This window comes from Danio rerio, chromosome 1, assembly GCF_052040795.2.
Source record: "Danio rerio strain M-AB ecotype USA chromosome 1, GRCz13ab, whole genome shotgun sequence".
NCBI classification, from domain to species: domain Eukaryota; kingdom Metazoa; phylum Chordata; class Actinopteri; order Cypriniformes; family Danionidae; genus Danio; species Danio rerio.
Genome location: NC_141021.1, coordinates 35,449,531 through 35,470,234, shown reverse-complemented (window position 1 = coordinate 35,470,234; position 20,704 = coordinate 35,449,531). Strand labels below are relative to the sequence as shown.

Sequence of the window (20,704 nt, the reverse complement as noted above, 5' to 3'; positions counted from 1 at the left end):
GTGTAAACGGGGCCTAAGTGTGAAGTGACCAGAGAATAATGAACACCTGCTGTTAAAAAGCAGAATCACTGAAGAAAACACAAAACTAAAACTGAATTCAGTCACAACCTTAGGCCCTGCTGTACACCCAAACATAGGCATTGTCTAAATCTCAGCTTTTTTACACAGTTTGACTGTTCATCCACACAAAAACACTGTAACCCAAATTTTTGAATCTTGTGTTAGGGTAAACATTTCAAAAGCAACAGGGTCTGTGATTTTTAGAAAAGGGAGAATTCATTCATTTTTGTTTACAAAAATAACATGTAGACATGGTCTTAGAGGAACTCAACTAAAGTGTTTGACTATTTCTGTTAGAAAGAGACAAGATTTACTAAAATTACTAGTTTTGTTAGACATCACCATTGTGGAGAGCAGTATTTACTTTACTTGGGCTCTTTGAGTCATAATTTTTTAAGCAATTTTTTTTTTTTTTTTTTTTACTTCTATAATTATACAGTTCATACCGAAGGGTTTTCTAGTTTTAAACATAATGTGTTTTGGAACATGAATTAATCTGTTGAAAGCAGTTGTTTTGAGTTAGAATGCCAAATGTGCCACATATTCAAATATGATTTACTAAAAAAAAAAAAATAAAAATATGGAGAAAATGAACGCAAAACATGCTAATATATAGGAAACTATTAACAAGGCTATATGCATGAAAACATTTAGAAGAAAAAAAATTGGGCACAAATGGGTTAAAAACAAAACTGAGATTGTGAGTGCATTTGATTTCTACAGTGTGATGATTTTACATTTTACATTCCATGTGAATGTTCTCATCAGCAGATCTGATTATCATAAATACAGGCATTACTGTGGTCAGAGTTCAGAAGACAATTGTCATCCCGAGGGAATGAAAAGCCAAGCTCCTAATGATCAGGACATGCCGACTCCTAAATAACCCTTTGGGATTAGTCCCATACATCATTCAGCTCATTTTCTGTGTCCGAGAATGCTGTGCTGTATCGATAGGCGTATCCGTGTTGTGGACCTCAGCCTTGTTTGGACTCCCTTAAAGAGGAGTAATCAGACACACTGGTGAGAGGCCAAGGAACCATGGGAAAACAATTTCACTCCATATCACTTAATTTCTTTCACCAGGCACTCTGCCGCAAACAAACGCTCGGGAAAAGACTTTCTTCTGAGTAGCAGATTGAACAACATGCTGCTGGAAGCTCTTTAACTCTATGCGGGTAAGGAGTTAAAAGAGAAGAGTGAGAAAGACAGAGACAGATACAAGAGGGAGGAAAGGAGAGACTGCTTGTCAGGCAGAAAAGGAGGCAGAAGGAGAGAGACAGAGTGAGAGAAGGACACAGCGCAATCTCTCCCACTAAATTACCTTGGCAGATATCAAACAGGGTGCTTCACTTGTGCTGAATGATAATTGTAGTGAGCTGCCAGGTCCAATACTCTCGGGGTCATCTGCTACCAGGCATGCTTGAGAGAAAGAAATTTCTCCCCCCACATACACACACACACACGGACACACACACACTTTGTCTTTTTCCCAGTTCCCCCAATCTTTATTTCACAGATCTGCCTTGAGAAGTAAACCGTGGTTGGTTCGTTCGAGATCATACTAGTCTGTTTTCTGATTCAGCTTGAGGAACAGCAATTAAAATATACATCAAACCAGGCACACTGAGGAACCGTAAAAGTTTTATGTTTCAGTCTTACTTGATTTCACCGTATCATTTTTAATTATGCATAAAGTATTATTTTTATGACTCAGAATGCCTGAAGGAAAGAACAGCACCAAGGCTCAAGAATTTAAGCTTTTTTGTGCAAATGCGATTTTATTTCATTATATTACATTTAGTAATTTAGAAGTGATTTATCTTTCTGACTGCTTGTCCTTAGTAGCATTCATGTTAACAACTGTCTTAACTGAGCATTTACTTTTAATCTTTTTTGTATCTGTCTTTTGAGTTGTGTGTGCATCTTTATTTGTTTATTTTCTTTTATTTTTTATTTTTTTGTTTAATGGTGTATGGATCCACACTGTCTCTGCTGGCATCCGACCAGAAGAACCATTAGCAGGACTTGTTTCAAAAAGAGGAAATTGTTTTGTTATAGTGCATGAAATAGAATAGCACAATATTGTTGAGAACACTGTTTTCTCTGTTTTTGTAAAACACAAAGTAACTGTACATCACAATTTACTGTATAAAATGTGTTTGATTAAATATTTATACAATATATATATATATATATATATATATATATATATATATATATATATATATATATATATATATATATATATATATATTTATTTATTCATTAATCTTCTTTTCAGCATAATCCCTTTATAAATCTGGGGTAGCCTTTGCAGAATGAACCGCAAACTTTTCTAGAATATGTTTTTACGCAGCAGATGCCCTTCCAGCTGTAACCCATCTCAGGGAAACACCCATACACACTCATTCACATACAAACATTACGGAAAATTTAGCCTACTCAATTCACCTATACCACATGTTTTTGGAGTTGTGGGGGAAACCGGAGCACCAGGAGGAAACCCACACCAACATGGGGTGAACATGCAAACTACACACAGAAACGCCAACCGACCCAGCCGAGGCTCAAACCAGCGACCTTGTTGCTGTGAGGCGATCATGCTCCCAACTGCGCCACCATGCATCCCTATATATATATATATATATATATATATATATATATATATATATATATATATATATATATATATAGGGATATAAGTCAGAATTATTAGCCCCCTTTTGATTTTTTTTTCTTTTTTTAATAATTCTCAAATGATGTTTTACAGAGCAAGGAAATTTTCACAGTATGTCTGATAATATTTTTTTTTTATCCTGGTGAAAGTCCTATTTGTTTTATTTCGGCAAGAATAAAAGCAGTTTTTAATTTTTTAAAAAACAATTTTGGGACAAAATTATTAGCCCCTTTAAGCTATTTTTTTTTTGATGGTCTACAGAACAAACCATCGTTATACAATAACTTGCCTAATTACCCTAACCTGTCTAGTTCACCTTATTAACCTAGTTAAGCCTTTAAATGTCACTTTAAGCTGTACAGAGGTGTCTTGAAAAATATCAAATAAAATATTATTTACTGTCATCATGGCAAAGATGAAATAAATCAGTTATCAAAAATAGGTTTCTTAGGGTGCTTTCACACCTACACTTTTGTTTCGGAACGTATCTCGTTTCCCAAGTTAGCGCGGTTTGTGTGGCATATGTGAACAGGGCAATCGCGCTCTGTTCCGCGCCAAAGTAATCGCTCCGAGATTGCTTGAATGAGGTGGTCTCGGCTCGATTGAAACGAACCCTGGAGCGGTTCGATTGCAGTGAGAAAGCGTTCCGATCCGAGCACGGTTATATCACAGTGTTTTATGGATATGTAATAGGCTTACGGCTATATGAAGAGAGAATTATGAGTAGGGCCGGAAGTTTCGCGAGTCTCCGGATGCCCGCAAACGAGTGATGATCTCCCGGTAATCTTGCGTCTCCCTCCCAGTACTCAAATAGGCATCGTCGCGCACCCTTCTCACCCCTCCCCACCGCATCTCTCCTCAGACATGTCGCGCGCGCGCCCTGTCAATCACCACCAAACCACCACCTCCCCTGACAGCTTAGCGGGACGCTGCAAAATAAACCCTGACAAACTGACCAATGTAAGGAGAGTTTACTCGCACGTGACTAGTTTTAGCTCTTTTGGTCCGATTAGAAACTTTGCAGCGAACCGCTCCAAGAGCAAAGAGCAACAATGTAACAATTGTAATCTCTGTTTCGGAACAACTGAATCGATTTACTGGTGTGAAAGCACCCTAAAACTAATATGCTTAGAAATGTGCTGAGACAATCTTCCCTCCATTAAACAGAAATTGGGAAAAAAAATAAACAGGGGCGCTAATAAATCAGGGGGGCTAATAATTCTGACTTCAACTGTATATATATATATATATATATATATATATATATATATATATATATATATATATATATATATATATATATATGTGTGTGTGTGTGTGTGTGTGTGTGGTTAAAAATCATTCTGACACACAAAAGTATATGCGTAGCTAATATTCCAATTGTACCACTGATCACTGTTTTAAAGATTGTTTTGATATCTTTTTTGGACTTTGACTGAGTTATGAACATTTCTATCTAATTTATGTACTGAAGAAGAAACCATGTGAGAGTAAGTGATGCATACAACATATGCTCAATCGGAAAATGTAGCCCTATATACGTTTCTGGAGATTTTAAATTATGTAGCCAGAGCATATGGCTGCATTTTATCTGTAAAACGACTGCTAGGCGCAGAATGATGCTATTCCTTTTCTCGCTTACCAGCTGACTTGCTTACCTGCATGTGGGCGGCTTTCCTACTGTTACCAGTTTGTCCAGTTAGCTTGACACGTACGGCGACAGACTTGAGATGCAGAGAGGAGTTGACCACGACAACGGTGTTCCCGTATGGTGAAGAACGGTTCCAAAAAGCAGGTAAGACAAAAACAGAAGCCAAAAAAATTAAATAAACAGGTAAATAACAGGGTGAGGATGTGGTAAAATCTGAACACGTAAAAATCAGGGCCTTTTCTTTATCTGGAATGCATTTTAAAACACTGCGGTTGGGTTTAGGGAAGGGGGTGGGTGGGTCAATCAGTGCTTTTCAAAATTCTCCTTTTTGGGTTTAGGGAAGGGGAAAGGTAGGGGAATCAGTCGGTTGGTCAGTCAGTCAGTGAGTTAGTCAACAGCGGCCTCTAGTGAATTATGTGAGAAGAGCAGTCAAGAATGGCACTCGCGAGAGATATTTGAGCATCAAAAAGCATACACAGCCGACTCTGGCTGATTTGCAAAAACAAAAACTGAAAAAAATGTAGCTCCTGGGACGTATTTTGCTCTCTAGGGGTATATAGGGGTACATAATCACAATGAGCATATGTTGGAGTATACTATCACTTTAAGAGTCAGAAGATTAAGTGTTAAAGCGGACTCAACTTGAAGTGTTACATAAATCAATACAAAATCTCACAAAACAAACAATATATATATATATATATATATATATATATATACACACACATATATATATATATATATATATATATATATATATATATATATATATATATATATATATATATATATATATATGTTTGAAACCCTAGCAACACTTCTAAAGACCTCTCTAAGACCTCTCTAAAGATCAGACTCCTCTACCTTGACGTGATATTACCTTTACATTTCCCGCTACAATCTGTCTTTATTTGTATCCTTCTTTTGAGCAGTCAGTTTTGAAATTTCACTTTTTGCCCATATTTAGAGCACTTTAAACTGAGCTGACAGAATGAAAAGGTACTCTCATTTCAATGATATAATAGGAAGAGACCTTGGCTAAACGGCAAAATGAATCCGCCATCGACCAGCACCACATTAGCTCGCACAAATTCAGTCTCGTAACCAGGTCTGAAACTAAATGCCCATAGTTGTTACAGATCCAATTTATACACATCAGTTGTTTGCCCGTGCAGGTCAATAGAATGCTCAGGATCACTTTGTGACATGCAGAAGAGCCTCTCTTTTCAGCCAATGAAAAGACTGCATGTAATGAATAATCATTCCTCATTTGTTGTAGCATGTTGACCTCGGACTGCTTCGTACATAATGTGAAATAATCGTTTCATTTTATACTTCCCCTGAGCATGTGTGTCTGCATTAGTGTTTGGGTAAATATGCTCTCTATGTTTTCTCTGTACTGTTCTGTAGTTTGGGCCATATGATTCTATTTAAGCAGGGCATATGACACATCAGATTAATGTAACTTTTATGGTAATTAATTAAACTAAAGCCTTTACTATTTGAATCAATTGTGTAATTGCATAGCTTTTGTTACATTTAAAATACTGTGATGTGATTGCATCAGTAAATAGGCTATGTAATCTATGTAATTTTGCTACGTTATATTGATTTATAAAGAAGCCATTGACCTTATCCATACCCCTTGACCCAGCCATAAACATAACAACAACAAACTGTTTTAGACACATTATACCTTATAAGCAGCAAACAATGCCTCACAAGGGCATTGTATGTAATTACATAGTTAGAGACATTAGCTGTGAGTTACAACAGTTGTAACCAGCATCTGGATCAATGAAGTTGTGCTTGGTCCTTTGTTCATTCAATGATTAATTCACTGATTCGTTCAGTCAAAAAATATATGTATATTCATTGTTTACACTGACTTATACTATAGTATTTATGATAAAGGTTTACCATATGCGTGCACTAATATGCATTAAATAATCCTCAACTTATGCCCATTTTATCTTGAGTTATTGTAGAACTCATGAAATGCTAAACCATTTATTAACGAATACTGCATGAGCCACAGATGAATAATCTACTGTGTATGGTTCATGCTTTAAGTAATCAATCCATTGTGATTAGTTACATTTATCCTTATGTGTTAATTCCCTAATGACACATTATATTAAATCATTATGTAAATTCATATGTTAATTATCACGATAGTGAACATTATTTACTTGAACTTCCAGTTATCTGCTTTAGTTAATTATAACCTGATTTGCAAATGTATGATTATTTTATGATTACTTGTTGAGGGACATGAACGTTAACTGGTTAAATGCTGTAGTTAGTCCCATCTGTGCCTAAACAAGTAAATTCATAACATAATGACTCATTTTCAAATCATTAGCTAATGATTAATTAAGGTAGATAACAGGTCAAAGCTATGCATTTTAACTGCCAGTTGTCTAGGTTTATTAAACATTAGCTAAAGACTCACAAAGATAGCACTTTGTTATGATTTGTTGAGGCTCAAAACAATTAACTAACTGGTTATATTATTGTAAAAAGTTAGTCAGGCCCAATCACAGTTCTATTTTTGTACCCTTACCCCTTCCCCTTGGTCCTTAAAACCGAGGATGAAAGTAAAGGGCTTTAAAATTTACCCCTAAAAATTGGGACAGCACTACAGCATGTCATATGAGATCAGACGATGGCGACTGCCGTAGTTATTCCAAGTTGTGCTATTCTTTTTGTATTTATCTTCAGAAAATCACTGAAGGCATATATTATGTAATCATAACCATCTAATGTGACAATAAGATCATAACTGTTCTGTGCTTTTACACAGTGGCCATATTAATTTATATTAACACACAAAAACAACATTAGCATTATAGCAGACACTGTAAAAAGGTCATTCCCAGCCATTAGACATTACTGACAGGGTATTTGAGTGTCACTGAGTGTCAGAATGTTGTGGAACTGCTATACAGGAGTTTTGATTACAGATTGGAAAATTTTTAGGTTTTTATTTTAGCAATTTTTATTTTATTTTTTTTTAAGCATGACAGTAAAAAACTAATGTGGTTATGAATATATTAAAACATGTGCTTGTTTGTTATAAAAATACGTAATAATGACAAAAAAAAATACTAATTTGTGTATCTCCTTACTTCCCAGTGCTGTGATCCTGCTGTTGTGGCAAATTTTCTTACCCCTTGGTTTTGAGTGTGGTCCTGAAAATCTTCATTCGAAAATGTATTTACCCCTTCCTCTTAGCCTAAAACTTCAACCTGATGTAAAAAAATTAACACCTTAATACATTTAATAGCCCTTAATGAGTAATACATTATATATAAGCACCCACATTGTAAAGTGTTTCCATTTCCATTTAATATTTTGTCCAAAGTCATGTACAATCGAAGACATAATAGTTATAAAAAACAAGACTTAGTAGATGCTAAGACAATTCTCAGTTATGCTAAGGATTTATAATTATAAAGTACTAGAGAGAGAGAGAGAGAGAGAGAGAGAGAGAGAGAGAGAGAGAGAGAGAGAGAGAGAGAAAGAGAGATTAGATTAGTTTATTTATTTATTTATTTATTTATTTATTTATTTATTTATTTATTTATTTATTCATTTATTGATCTATCAATGGTTTGACATTCTACATTTGACCATTGCCTGCTGTTAATAGTTCCATGAGAACCAATGGTTTTGATTGAAAATCATTGTACATTTGAACCATTTAATCTTGTGTAAAAGGCCTGTAAGCCAGAGTGGCTGTATCCAAAACTGCATACTACTCAGTAGGCACTGCATTTTAATCTAAATGTACTACTCGACCTTTAGAAAAGTATGTTTTATACAGTATGAATATCAGTATGTATGCATGGAACTTGGACGTACTACATCCCGGCATTTTGTTATAATCACGTGGCTTCACTCTCAATAATGAATTTCCTCGCGGAGTACCATGGGATAGTGTAGCATCTATCAGATGACAGTTCAGAATATTGCCAGAAGTAGTAGGTCATCTGGGTACTTTTGACATACTGTTTTTCGATTTCTATGAATTCGGACATACTACTCGGTTTAATCCTGTTTTTAACATACTATATCCGTACTGAAAAATCCAGCTTAAACCAGCCTAGGCTGGTTGGCTGGTTTTAGCTGGTTGACCAGGCTGGTTTTAGAGGGGTTTTGGCCATTTCCAGGCTGGTTTCCAGCCATTTCCAGCCTTGTCTTAGCTGGTCAGGCTGGAAAATGACCAGCCAAATCCAGCTAAAACCAGCTTTACCAGCCTGGTTTAAGCTGGACATAGCTGGTTTTGGCTGGACTCCCAGCTTGGCTAGGCTGGACAAGCTGGTTTTAGCTGGTCATCTCCCAGTCTGACCAGCTAAAACCAGGCTGGAAATGGCTGGAAACCAGCCTAGAAGTGGCCAAAACCCCTCTAAAACCTAGGCTGGTTTAAGCTGGATTTTTCAGCAGGGATAGTATGGAAGTATGCAGATTCCAGACACAGCCTGCATGTTTTGGATGTCTCTTTTGTCTGTCACACCTGTTACAGGTCTTTCAGTCTATAGTAATGAGCTGATGGTCTAAATCAGGTGTGCTTGGTTAAGGAGACCTGGAAAATGTGGAGAGCTGGTGGTCCTCCAAGAACGTGTTTGAAAACACTGCTGTAAGCCACCACTCTGGAAAGCAATACATTTATTAATTGACCATCTGTTGATTGCCTACGTCTTACTTTGCCAGCTGCAATGGACCCTTTGCTAAGCCCCGCCCTCTTTAGTTACTGTTGCTACGCCTGTCAAGCTTTCATGCCTGGCACGGCTTTTTCAATTTGTGTGCGCCGGTTTCAGATAATGCCAGGGATATAATGTCAGTTTTAGCGAACAGGTGAAATATCCGAGAAAGCCAGACAAAAAAGGACTGCAGTATACATTACAGGGGTATATTCACGGGGTAATAGGCAACCGATTAGAAAATAAATCAATCAAACTTGAAGCTAGCTTAGCCTAGCCGCCTCTTACGCTAACCATTCAACAGCTTAGCTCATGCAAAGCAGGACAGTTGAAATTTAAAATTAATCTAATAATAACAAATGAAACCGTGATTTTTCTATTTTTGGCCAAAAAGCCTGATAGATTAATTATTGTGCAATGAAATATAGCCTTACAAACTGAAAAGGAAACACGCATGACAGTGCTTTTACATTTTTTATGGCGAAGGCTTAAATGAAGCATTACTCACAATATCGAGCAAAAAAAAAGGAATAAGACAGCTGTTAAACATAACCAGTTTTGTGTTTTTGTAGGAAACACAGTTAAGATCTGTTTAGGGTAAGAGGTGTGTTAGTTATTGCTGTCTGTCTATCACTGATTGTGTCAGGAATATCAAAACAAAACCAACTAAGCTCCGCTCCTTTAGCGCCCCTTATTTCTGCTCTTGGATTTTAGGTTTTGAAAAGGGAAAAAAATTCCACCATCTCGTCCAAACTTTTAGGATACGGGTTATCAGATTTGCACAATCCATATGTACTCACTTGAAAGCTTGACAGAGCCCCTGCGCGTAGCTACAGTTGCTAAGCCACGATTGGTGGGTGGCGGTTTTTGGGCGTGGCATAGCGAAGGGTCAATTTGCATTCAAAGACAACCAAACCACAGAAGCGTTTATTTATTTTTCTTTCTTTGTAAAAACAGTCTTTTGATTAAGTGTTCTGTGTCAGTGAAGTACTTACACAACTTCCAGTTTGTAAATGTAATTAAGATTTTAAGGCAATTTGCAATATTATTAAAGGAAAGGAAATGGTCTCTGTGTGTGAATTTGTCTTACAAAAACACGTTCACACACATTAATATGCGCAAGCTGGGCCACAATAATGTCACTTGGACAGTGTATTTATTTTCCAAACTTTGTGTTCCACTTTCACAGAGCAGCACACCATGCAGGGAAACAGGTGCAGTCGAATAGCCTGGGTTATCACTGAGCAACAGGGGTGCCACAGTTATTCTGATTTCTCCGGCAGACATACATCTCAGGCAAACATCAAGCACACACAGACACACGCGCATCACAAAGAGACGTCCTACACATTTAATTTATTAGAAGTGGTTAGTAATGAAAGATGGAATCTGTGGGGGTGGACAGGAGGAGATATAAGCAGATGGCAAATGAGTTACAAAGAAGTCAGAAGGGACACAACCTTGCAGGATAGTCTAATCAAGGCAGCTCAGTGGACAGTTGTGTGTTTTTTCATCCTCACAACTCGCCTGGCAAACCTACTTGAAAAGCACACAAATGATCTCTGGAGCTGTCATGTTTTTTTTTTTGTTTTTTTAAGGTCACAACATATTATTTAGCTCATGAAAACCCTTGCTAAAATTAATAATGGTCTCCAGGTAAGAAAGAAAGAAAAAAAAAAAAAAAAACATTAGGGAGCCGGGATAGGAGCATTTCATTTTTCCATCACACTGACAGTAGTACAACATTAGGAGCAATAAATCATTTCTTTTTATAACAACGCATGAGGGAGGATGACATTGTTGGGTGTGTTATGTAACATCTGATGCTTAGAGATGGTTTAGGATGCAGAAATTGCAAAATAATAATGAAAAACAAAACAAAAACAACAACAACAAAAAAGCTTGTCAGGAAATGGCTATTGTTTTGATTTGCTAATATCTCTTCATATGAAAATGCATCAGAGATCTCTCGCTATTACTGTAATGTTTTCATTAATAGATTAGGCATTACAAATGCAAATAAGTGCCAATGCAGATGCACAGTGGTGTATAGACTGCCTTGACTGGTCCAGTTTGATACACTGCTTACAAACAGGGACCTATAGAATTAGCATATGTGCATAATGTAGACAGTCAGTCATTACCATAGACTGTAAAAGATACGGACGAAATATCTGTGGTATCACTCATAGGTTTTTGAAAAGCACAAATGAACCAACAAGTGGGCTTGGCCAACCGCCGCCATTTTGTTCACTCGTCATAACACCGCCCGGGTTTGCTCATAAAAGGGCAAAGAGGCGGAGTGTCAGTGGAGCTAGCCTGCTAGCATTTTGCTTAGGCAGGCTTTTCTTTGAAAGAAACACTAAATACTTTATTACCTGCGACTGATTTTTGTTCTGACCACACTTGCTTTGTTGTATACTATATCAATACAGTCTTTAATCTATTAAAAAACACTCTTGTAATTCTTTGAGCCACTAAGCATTGTTCTCATCAACAGGAGGAAAACGCAAAACTGTATGAAAATGTTTCAGATGACTGTTCTAGAACCTACAGCACAGTCAGATTCTGGAATGCATTACAGTTCTAAAGAAAATTTTAAATGACAAATGATCTTAAGTAAAACAAATACATTTATAGATATGGTGTATAAGTATATAATTTTACTTACTTGGGTAACGGAGGCTACTTGAATGGTTTTTGAGCACAATCAAGTGCGCACAGCATGCCATAGTATCTGATAACTGTAGGAAATAATTCCAAAAGGCAATTGACTTTGTAAAACTACATACAACAAAACAAAAATGCATTATTTATGCTGAGCTCAGCGGCTAATCAGAAAGAATCAGCTGAGGTGACATGACAGTGACCAGCTAGCAGTCACTCAAGTGGCCTCGCCTTTAATTATGCTGATATAATATAACCCAATATAAACGAAACGGAATAATTATAAAAAAAAAAATAAAAATATCACCCCCTCACAGTTGTCATGAAGGGTAATATGTACCAAAAACAGCTATAGAATAGCTTATTTGCAGTAGTCATTATCTGTGATATTTGTTAAATAAATGTTACGTATTATGGTACACTCTAATGTAAATGCACCAGTAATGACTCTACCTTAAGTCTTTTATTTGATCTTTGTTAGCATATTTGTAACCTTAACTATTTGAATTACATTTTTTGTACTGCCATGCTGTGCTATGTCGTTTACAGTTCTTTAGTTATTTATATGCTCTTGCAAAATAGGACAAAAAGTAGTCTGTTACTACTGTATTGTGATACATCAGCTAGAATTTTTTTGAAGTATGAATATGCATTTATCTTAGATTTGTATTTAAAAAGAAAGAAAGAAAGAAAGAAAGAAAGAAAGAAAGAAAGAAAGAAAGACCTTCCATCCTCATATCGAAGTGTGAGGATTTCAAACCTACAGCTTATCAGCTCCCAGCATACATCGGTAGCCAACAGTCCAACCCACACCTCTCGTGTATCCTTTTGAAACAAAGAGGCTGTATTGTGTCTCAGTAAGTGGCGAATATTACACTGCCATGTTATCTGAGAGAATTATTACATTCCCACTACTTGACATTTAACTATATCAATGCTCACTCTGTGCTTTGTGCTGAAAGATTTGGCTTATTCATCCCCAGCCTTTAAAAGGTTCAGTATGAACATAATGGACCATGTAGAGAGGTTAAGACCATACTTTTGGATTTGCTGCTGGATTTTCTATTCTCTCCTCCTGCTGAGATCCCATGGTGCAGAAAAAAAGGAGGAAAAGGAATGCCCACTCATTTAAATAACAGATTTTTCTAACATGTTTTGTCGCAAATCATACAGTAAGAAGTTCATGCTGAAGAAATGGTTTACAATAGCACAGACATTCAGCTAACAATGTTCTCTCTTTTTGCGTCCATTTATTACTGTCCTCAGGGACCGCTTTCTCCCTTAGCATGCTAGGTATCGATCTTTAAATATTTACCTTGAGAATGTCTTTAGGGTCAAGCCATGATTCTCCCTACCCGTGAAATATTCACCATTGCTCAATAATTAATGACCCTGTCCTTGCATTGGCCTAACATGAATGGGGCTCTACAGACGGTGTTGTGCATGTTTTATTGGTTGGTGTAGCCCGGGCATTGTCTGTGTTGTGACAAAATGCTGGCTCAGGTTAATTGGGCCCTGGGCATTGGCAGCTGAGGGATTGAGAGAGGAAGAAGGAAAGATTTTGTGTCAGAGAATTCTTACTTCCTCCAGGCCAGGAAACTGAGCTTTCTTGGACCAGGAAATGGAGGGGCAATGGTAAAGTAGCTTGGTGGCCTTGGCTTTTGGGGAGCCAACTTTCTAAGGATGAGATGTTATTGATCTGCTCCTTCACTGAAACGTCTGCAATGTCACGGCCGCCAGTCCTTAATTGGGCACGGAAATGAATAAGACTTGTGTAACAAATCCCCCGTAAACCTTTTCACACTCTGTCAACTGCACATCAGTGGTTATGCGATGGGGATCATTTGCTTACAAGCTAAATTGTGCTGGAGTGTCTTTCCTTCTGTTCTTCCAAGCTGCCGTAGGTTTAGCTTTAGGACATTATAGCACACAGACTGGCAATTGTGCACTAATGGTGGATTGGCATGCCAACATGCCTAGGCATGTGTGGGCTATTTAAGGGGTATCCACACCTGGCTCATTGTTTGCAAAACCTGGCACGTTTGCTCCCCTAGCTTGGTTCATTTGGGCATGTGGTTCTGGAATGGTTCACATACAGTGGAAAAGCAATCAACAAACTCAAAAGACAAAATAGACAAGGCTTTGTTTAATGATGAGTTACTAAATACACTTTTTGAAGAAAAAAGTAACAATAAATATTTTTTTCTAATTTCTTGTATATATATATATATATATATATATATATATATATATATATATATATATATATATATATATATATATATATATATATATATATATGGGTTAACCTGGAGCAAAGACAATGGTAAACGGTTTATTGAAGAACATTACCAAATAACTTTCCAAACATATTAAATACAAATAAAGTCTTGAGTCTTAGTCAATAGATAAAACAATATGACATCTGCACAGAATATTTATATGTTAAGATATAAAGGCATAGTTCACCCAGAAATTACCTCACCATATACCCCATGTGGTTTTAAAACACAAAAGTCTAAATAATGCAGCTTGATAGCACCCATTGACTTTCATAGTAGGAAAAAATCAATTCTATGGAATTTAGTGGGTACCACTATTCTTAAATAACTCATTTTATCTCCAAAGAAGAAATAAACTCAAATAGGTTTGAACAAGTGAAGGCTGTGCAGATGATGGCAAAATTTTCAAAATTTTGTGAGCCCAAGGCAAAGAATGAATTGAAGCAATGCTGTTAAACATCAGTATATACTCTATTCTGAACCCTAACCTCAAGTAATAACAAGGACACATATTCAGTGATATTCCACATACCATGTGTATATAAGGTCAGCTGATGGTCAAAGTCTGACAAAGTTCCATACATTAACAGTCTTTGCTAATCAGCAACAACTGGCTGGTGAATCCCACATGCTGGGTAGGTTTTGTCTCAATCATCAGAAAAATATCAGGAAGAAACACAGCACACGGTTGTTGTGAAAATTAACTTTGACCCTTTATTCCCCACAGCCACATCTCTGTCCATTTTTCAAGGTCCCACTTTATATTAAGTGGCCTTAACTAATATGTACTTACATAGGAACTAATAGTTTTTTACAATGTATTTTTTGTGTAAATACATGTATTTACTATGTACTTATGCTTGATTAAATACATGTATGTTATTACATTTGTAAATACACTGTTGACCATCCCTTACACCTTAACCCACCCTTAAACCTACCCATGCCACCAAACCCGTCTATAACCCAACCTCTATCCCAACTCAAAAGCACCACAAGTGTTTTCAAATACATTATACACACAGTAAGTACATTGTATTTTTTATTTTTTTGATGTAAGTACATAGTAGTTAAGTATACTTAATATAAAGTGGGACCTTTTTCAGCAGTAGTAACATTAGCATCATGATCATTTCCATGATCTCCTGTGCTCTGCTAGTGTCTGAAGAGAACAGCTAGCGCTTTCATGTTTACTGGATCCGGCACTTTAAATCTGGCATGGCCAAGACAATTTGTTCTGGCATAGTGTGACCAAGACATCAAAAATTAATTTAGTTCAGTCAAAAAATGGCCGCTATAATTATGAAGTGACGTGCGTCTGTTCAATACAGCACGAGCTGCAGTTAAAGGCTGTACAGACAGTGAGTCACCGGATATTAAGCTAGTGGCACGAGCAGCCAAAAACATTTGGATACTTAAGCCTAAAGGCTTCTCAATGCTGCGTTTCTGATGCACAAAATGAAACTGCAGTTAAACAAAGTTATGCCACCTGTGTGCTAGTTTAAAGCTCAAAGCTTATACACAGAGGCTAATGCGCACACACACTGGATTAAGTATAGTAGTGGGTCATTCACATATCGCATATTTTCGTTGCGCAAGTTCATTATTTATAAGGTAAGAACATATGCCAGTATGTGTGCGCAAGCCAGTAAAAAACATATCATGCCATAGCGGTGAGAGTTGTGCATGGCTTTCCGTGCAATGTAAACCAAAGATATGTTGGACGAATTATTACAAATTATTACAATGATTATATATTACAAATTATTACAATGATTATATATTCTCGATCCAAGATGGCGGCGCGTGCACAACGTGAGGCTCAGGGTCTCTCCAGTTTCTGCATTTTTGCAGTATTATTCCTGTTCATTTCGGGTCTGTTCGTGCAGAACAGTGGTGCCTTTACATCCTACACCTGACAGGAGCTTTTGGATATTGGTTTGTGCTTTCCGGACAGTTTTATTAGCAATCTTCGACTCATCCATGAGATCACCAGAATACCCCGGGCTGGGCGCCCTGCCCGGCCGGGCGGAAGTGCTCGCAGACCGCGCAGAGAACGTAAACAAAGACGGGGGAAGCGCGACGGGCTAAGAGCTAAGCTAAAGCTAACACCACACCGGCTCTCTTTACCCAGCATCTTTCTCGCCAATGTACGGTCACTGGTGAACAAAATGGATGAGATTCGACTGCGCATCAACCACAGCAAAAGATTATGGAACTGTAACGTCATGATTTTCACAGAAACATGGCTAAACAACGGGATACCAGACAACGCTGTATCGCTAACGGAGCATCACACATTCCGAGCGGACAGAATGGCGGATGACTCCGGTAAGACCAGAGGCGGAGGATTATGCATTTATATTAACAAAGCTTGGTGCACAAACTCTGTCGTCGTTGGGAGACATTGCTCTGCTAACCTGGAATTCCTAATGGTTAAATGTAGACCTTTTTACCTACCACGGGAGTTCACATCCACCATATCTGCTGCTTATATTCCTCCCGACGCTGATGCAAAGCTGGCTATGAACGAACTTCATGCAACCATCAGCAAACAACAGACTGCTCACACGGAGGCTGCTTTTATTGCTGCGGGGGATTTTAATCACTCAAACTTAAAGACAGTGCTCCCTAAATTCCATCAAAACATTCTCTGCCACACAAGGGGAAACAAAACATTGGACCATGTTTACACAAACATAGCTGAAGCCTATGCTGTGACCCCCCTCCCCCACCTGGGTCAGTCACATCACCTTTCTTTGTTCCTAACCCCCAAATACTCACCCCTCATCGACCGTGTGAAGGCATCAGTGAGGACCATCAAAGTGTGGCCAGCGGGGGTAGACTCCACACTCCAGGACAGGTTTCAACTCACAGACTGTGGTATGTTTGCTTCCCAGGCCACACATGGCTCTCACACAGACATTGACAGTTACACTTCCTCTGTTCTGGAATATATCAACACCACCATAGACAGTGTTACAACCCAGAAACAAATCACCACATACCCGAATCAGAAACCTATCACACTCACCTCCTCAGAAGTACACACCGCACTGAGTCGTATCAATGGGCGTAAGGCTGCTGGACCAGTCGGTATTCCTGGGGTATTCACAGACATTTTCAACCTGTCACTCAACCTAGCAGCTGTGCCAACATACTTTAAAACCACCTCTATTGTGCCAGTGCCCAAACACTCCAGCCCAACATGCCTGAATGACTACCGGCCTGTAGCACTCACACCCATTATCATGAAGTGCTTCGAGCGGTTGGTCCTGGCACATCTAAAAGACTCTCTGCCACCCACACTGGACCCACATCAGTTTGCCTACTGTGGCAACAGGAGCACAGATGATGCAGTCTCTATAGCACTGCACTCTGTACTCACACACCTGGACAATAAAAACACTTATGCACGAATGCTGTTTGTGGACTTCAGCTCAGCATTCAACACTGTCATACCCTCCAAGTTATTGATCAAACTAAGGAACCTGGATATCGACACATCACTCTGCAACTGGATTATGGACTTTCTGACTAACAGACCTCAGAATGTTAGATCAGGCCACATCTGCTCCACCACCGTCACACTCAACACTGGTGTACCACAGGGCTGTGTGCTGAGCCCCTTCCTTGTTACGACCACAGTCACAACATTAAATGAGGGAAAAACACAAATGGATCAGTCTAGGGGTTTTATTAATTAAACAATCAAATATAAATAAAGTGTGGGGATGAAACACAATAAACACAGGCTGAGAACAAAAGGAGAACAACTCCACGTCTGGACAGCCGCTCAGATCCTCGTCTCTGAATCACTGCAGAGCGAGCTCTTAAATTGCCGACGGTGAATTGTCTGCAGGTGCGGAGGAAATCAACTCTAAATGAAAACACAACCAGCAACACAACACAAGAGGGCGACAAAGTAACAAATAAATAAATAATAAATACATGGACATGTAACATTCCTCTACTCCCTTTTTACCGTTGATTGTAGGCCTGTTAATAGATCCAACACCATCATCAAATTTGCAGATGACACCACAGTGATTTGTCTAATCAGCAACAATGATGAGACGGCCTACAGGGAGGAGATGCAGCATCTGGCCACTTGGTGCACTGACAATAATCTGCTCCTTAACACCAACAAGACCAAGGAGCTCATTGTGGACTTTAGAAAGGGACGAACAGGCTCACATGATCCCATCCACATCAATGGGATGGCCGTTGAGCCTGTCTCATCCTTTAAGTTCCTGGGGACCCACATCTCAAAAGACCTATCCTGGACCACCAACACCTCCAGCCTGATCAAGAAGGCTCACCAGCGCCTATTCTTCTTAAGGCAACTGTAGAAGAACCAGCTTTCATCAGCCGTCTTGGTGAACTTCTACCGCTGCACAATAGAGAGCATTCTGACAAACTGTGTCACAGTCTGGTATGGAAGCTGCTCTGTTGCTGAGCGTAAGGCACTGCAGCGGGTGGTGAAAACTGCCCAACGCATCACAGGGACCACACTGCCAGCCATAGAGGACATCCAGAAGAAACACTGTTTGCGCCGATCACGCAGTATTCTGAAGGACACCTTTCACCCCGCTCACAGATAGTTTTCTCTCCTGCCCTCCGGCAGGCGCTTCAGGCTCCCCCGGACAAAAACCAGCAGACTGAGGCACAGCTTTTTCCCCAGAGCTGTCTCCCTCCTGAACTCTGCCCCCACTGACTCTATTATATACATATATATTGTAACATATACACTTGTAATCATGTTTATCTATCCCTGTACATATATTCATATATTGTAACATATACACTTGTAATCATGTTTATCTATCCCTGTACATATATTCATATATTGTAACATATACACTTGTAATCATGTTTATCTATCCCTGTACATATATTCATATATTGTAACATATACACTTGTAATCATGTTTATCTATCTGCACACTACTGATTATTAATAGCAACCTGCACATATATTCATATATTGTAAATCTGTTCAGAGCTTATCCAACCTGTATATAATGTTCATAGTACATCCATCTGTAAATATCACCATAGTTTTCTATAACTGCACTTTATAACTTATTCCTGTATGCTGCACTTGCTGCTATTGCACTGCTGGTTAGACCTGAACTGCATTTCGTTGCATTGTACTTGTACATGTGTAATGACAATAAAGTTGAATCTAATCTAATCTAATCTAATATGTATGAATGCACATGATAACAACAGTTCATTTAAATACTTACCTAATTAAAAACTTAAAATTACATTAGACAAATAACCGTGAAAACATTATTCTTCTTCTAACTAAAAAAACATAAAACTAAAATCTATAATTCATTCATTCATTCATTCATTCATTTTTTTGTCGGCTTAGTCACTTTATTAATTCGGGGTCGCCACAGCGGAATGAACCCCCAACTTATCCAGCATGTTTTTACGCACCGGATGCCCTTCCAGCAGCAACCCATCTTTGGGAAACATCAACTCACACACTCATTCACACACACACACTCATATACTACGGACAATTTAGCCTACCCAATTCACCTGTGCCGCATGTCTTTGGACTGTGGAGGAAACCGCAGCACCTGGAGGAAACCCACCCGAACGCATGGAGAACATGCAAACTCCACACAGAAATGCCAACTAAGCCAGTCGAGGCTTGAAACAGCAATCTTCTTGTTGTGAGGTGACAGCACTACCTACTGCGTCACTGCGTCGCCCAAAATCTATAATTGTTGCATTCGAAAATGTTATGCAGTTCAAAACATAACACATGCATGTAGAAGAAGCCCACTGAAAGAATAAACTGATTTTGATGTGCTTTGAAATGCAACATTTGAATGTTTGTAAAAAAAAAAAAAGCCTATTGTACAATTCACTGATGTTATGTAGTTTCAAAATACAATATATTAACGTTTTAACGTAGAAACATACAATATATGAGCTCTCATATTGCTGTTGTGTCATCAGTTATATTGCAAGTCATATTTCTCCGACCCCTCATTTGGGATGCTTTACATAAACTGGCCCCATGACAAATTAATTGCATAGCCCTGATCTACGTTGATGCGAGCAGACAAAAGGATTCATTCATTCGTTCAAAAAATGATTCATTCATTCAACTCTGAGTAAACTCTTTCTTTTAAGAATCAATAGTTTTAAACACAGTATACTTTCAGATTTAAACCTCAGCTGGATGTTTTCATTTACTTAAAGCTGTGTTAAACACTGCAAGGTCATTTTCAGAAAAAAAAAAAGAAAAAAATAGGGAAAAGAAAACATAATAGGGGGTCTTTAAGATTTAGAAAAAAACATGCAAATATTTTTTTTTGGAAAGAAGAAAACAAAAACAATCAACAGGTTTATAATAAATCTTTTTAACGATTATTATTATTATTATTTTATGTTCTTCTCTACTCTCCATACTTGACTTTTTGATTTATTCATACCATTTTATTCACTCCCTCTTTTCACCTATAATTTTTATTTTATTTTATTTTATTTATTTATTTATTTTTATTTTTTGCCCTGACGTTCACAGGATGAGCTATCCACAGATCTGAGCTGGCTTGCATATAACTCATGAATGTATTCACAGTCAGAGCAGGGTTGATCCACACATCATACAGTAACGCCACTGTAGCCG

The 20,704-nt window shown here is 38.0% G+C and overlaps 1 long non-coding RNA gene across 1 annotated transcript; it reads right to left on the bottom strand.

Annotated features, from left to right (window-relative positions):
* Positions 1 to 17,730: 17,730 nt before the first annotated feature.
* On the bottom strand, positions 17,731 to 20,304 carry LOC148679745 (uncharacterized). The gene is made up of 2 exons (XR_015941916.1): positions 18,883 to 20,304; positions 17,731 to 18,765 (listed from the first exon to the last, which is right to left on the bottom strand). It is a non-coding gene; the product is annotated as an uncharacterized LOC148679745 (long non-coding RNA).
* Positions 20,305 to 20,704: the final 400 nt, after the last annotated feature.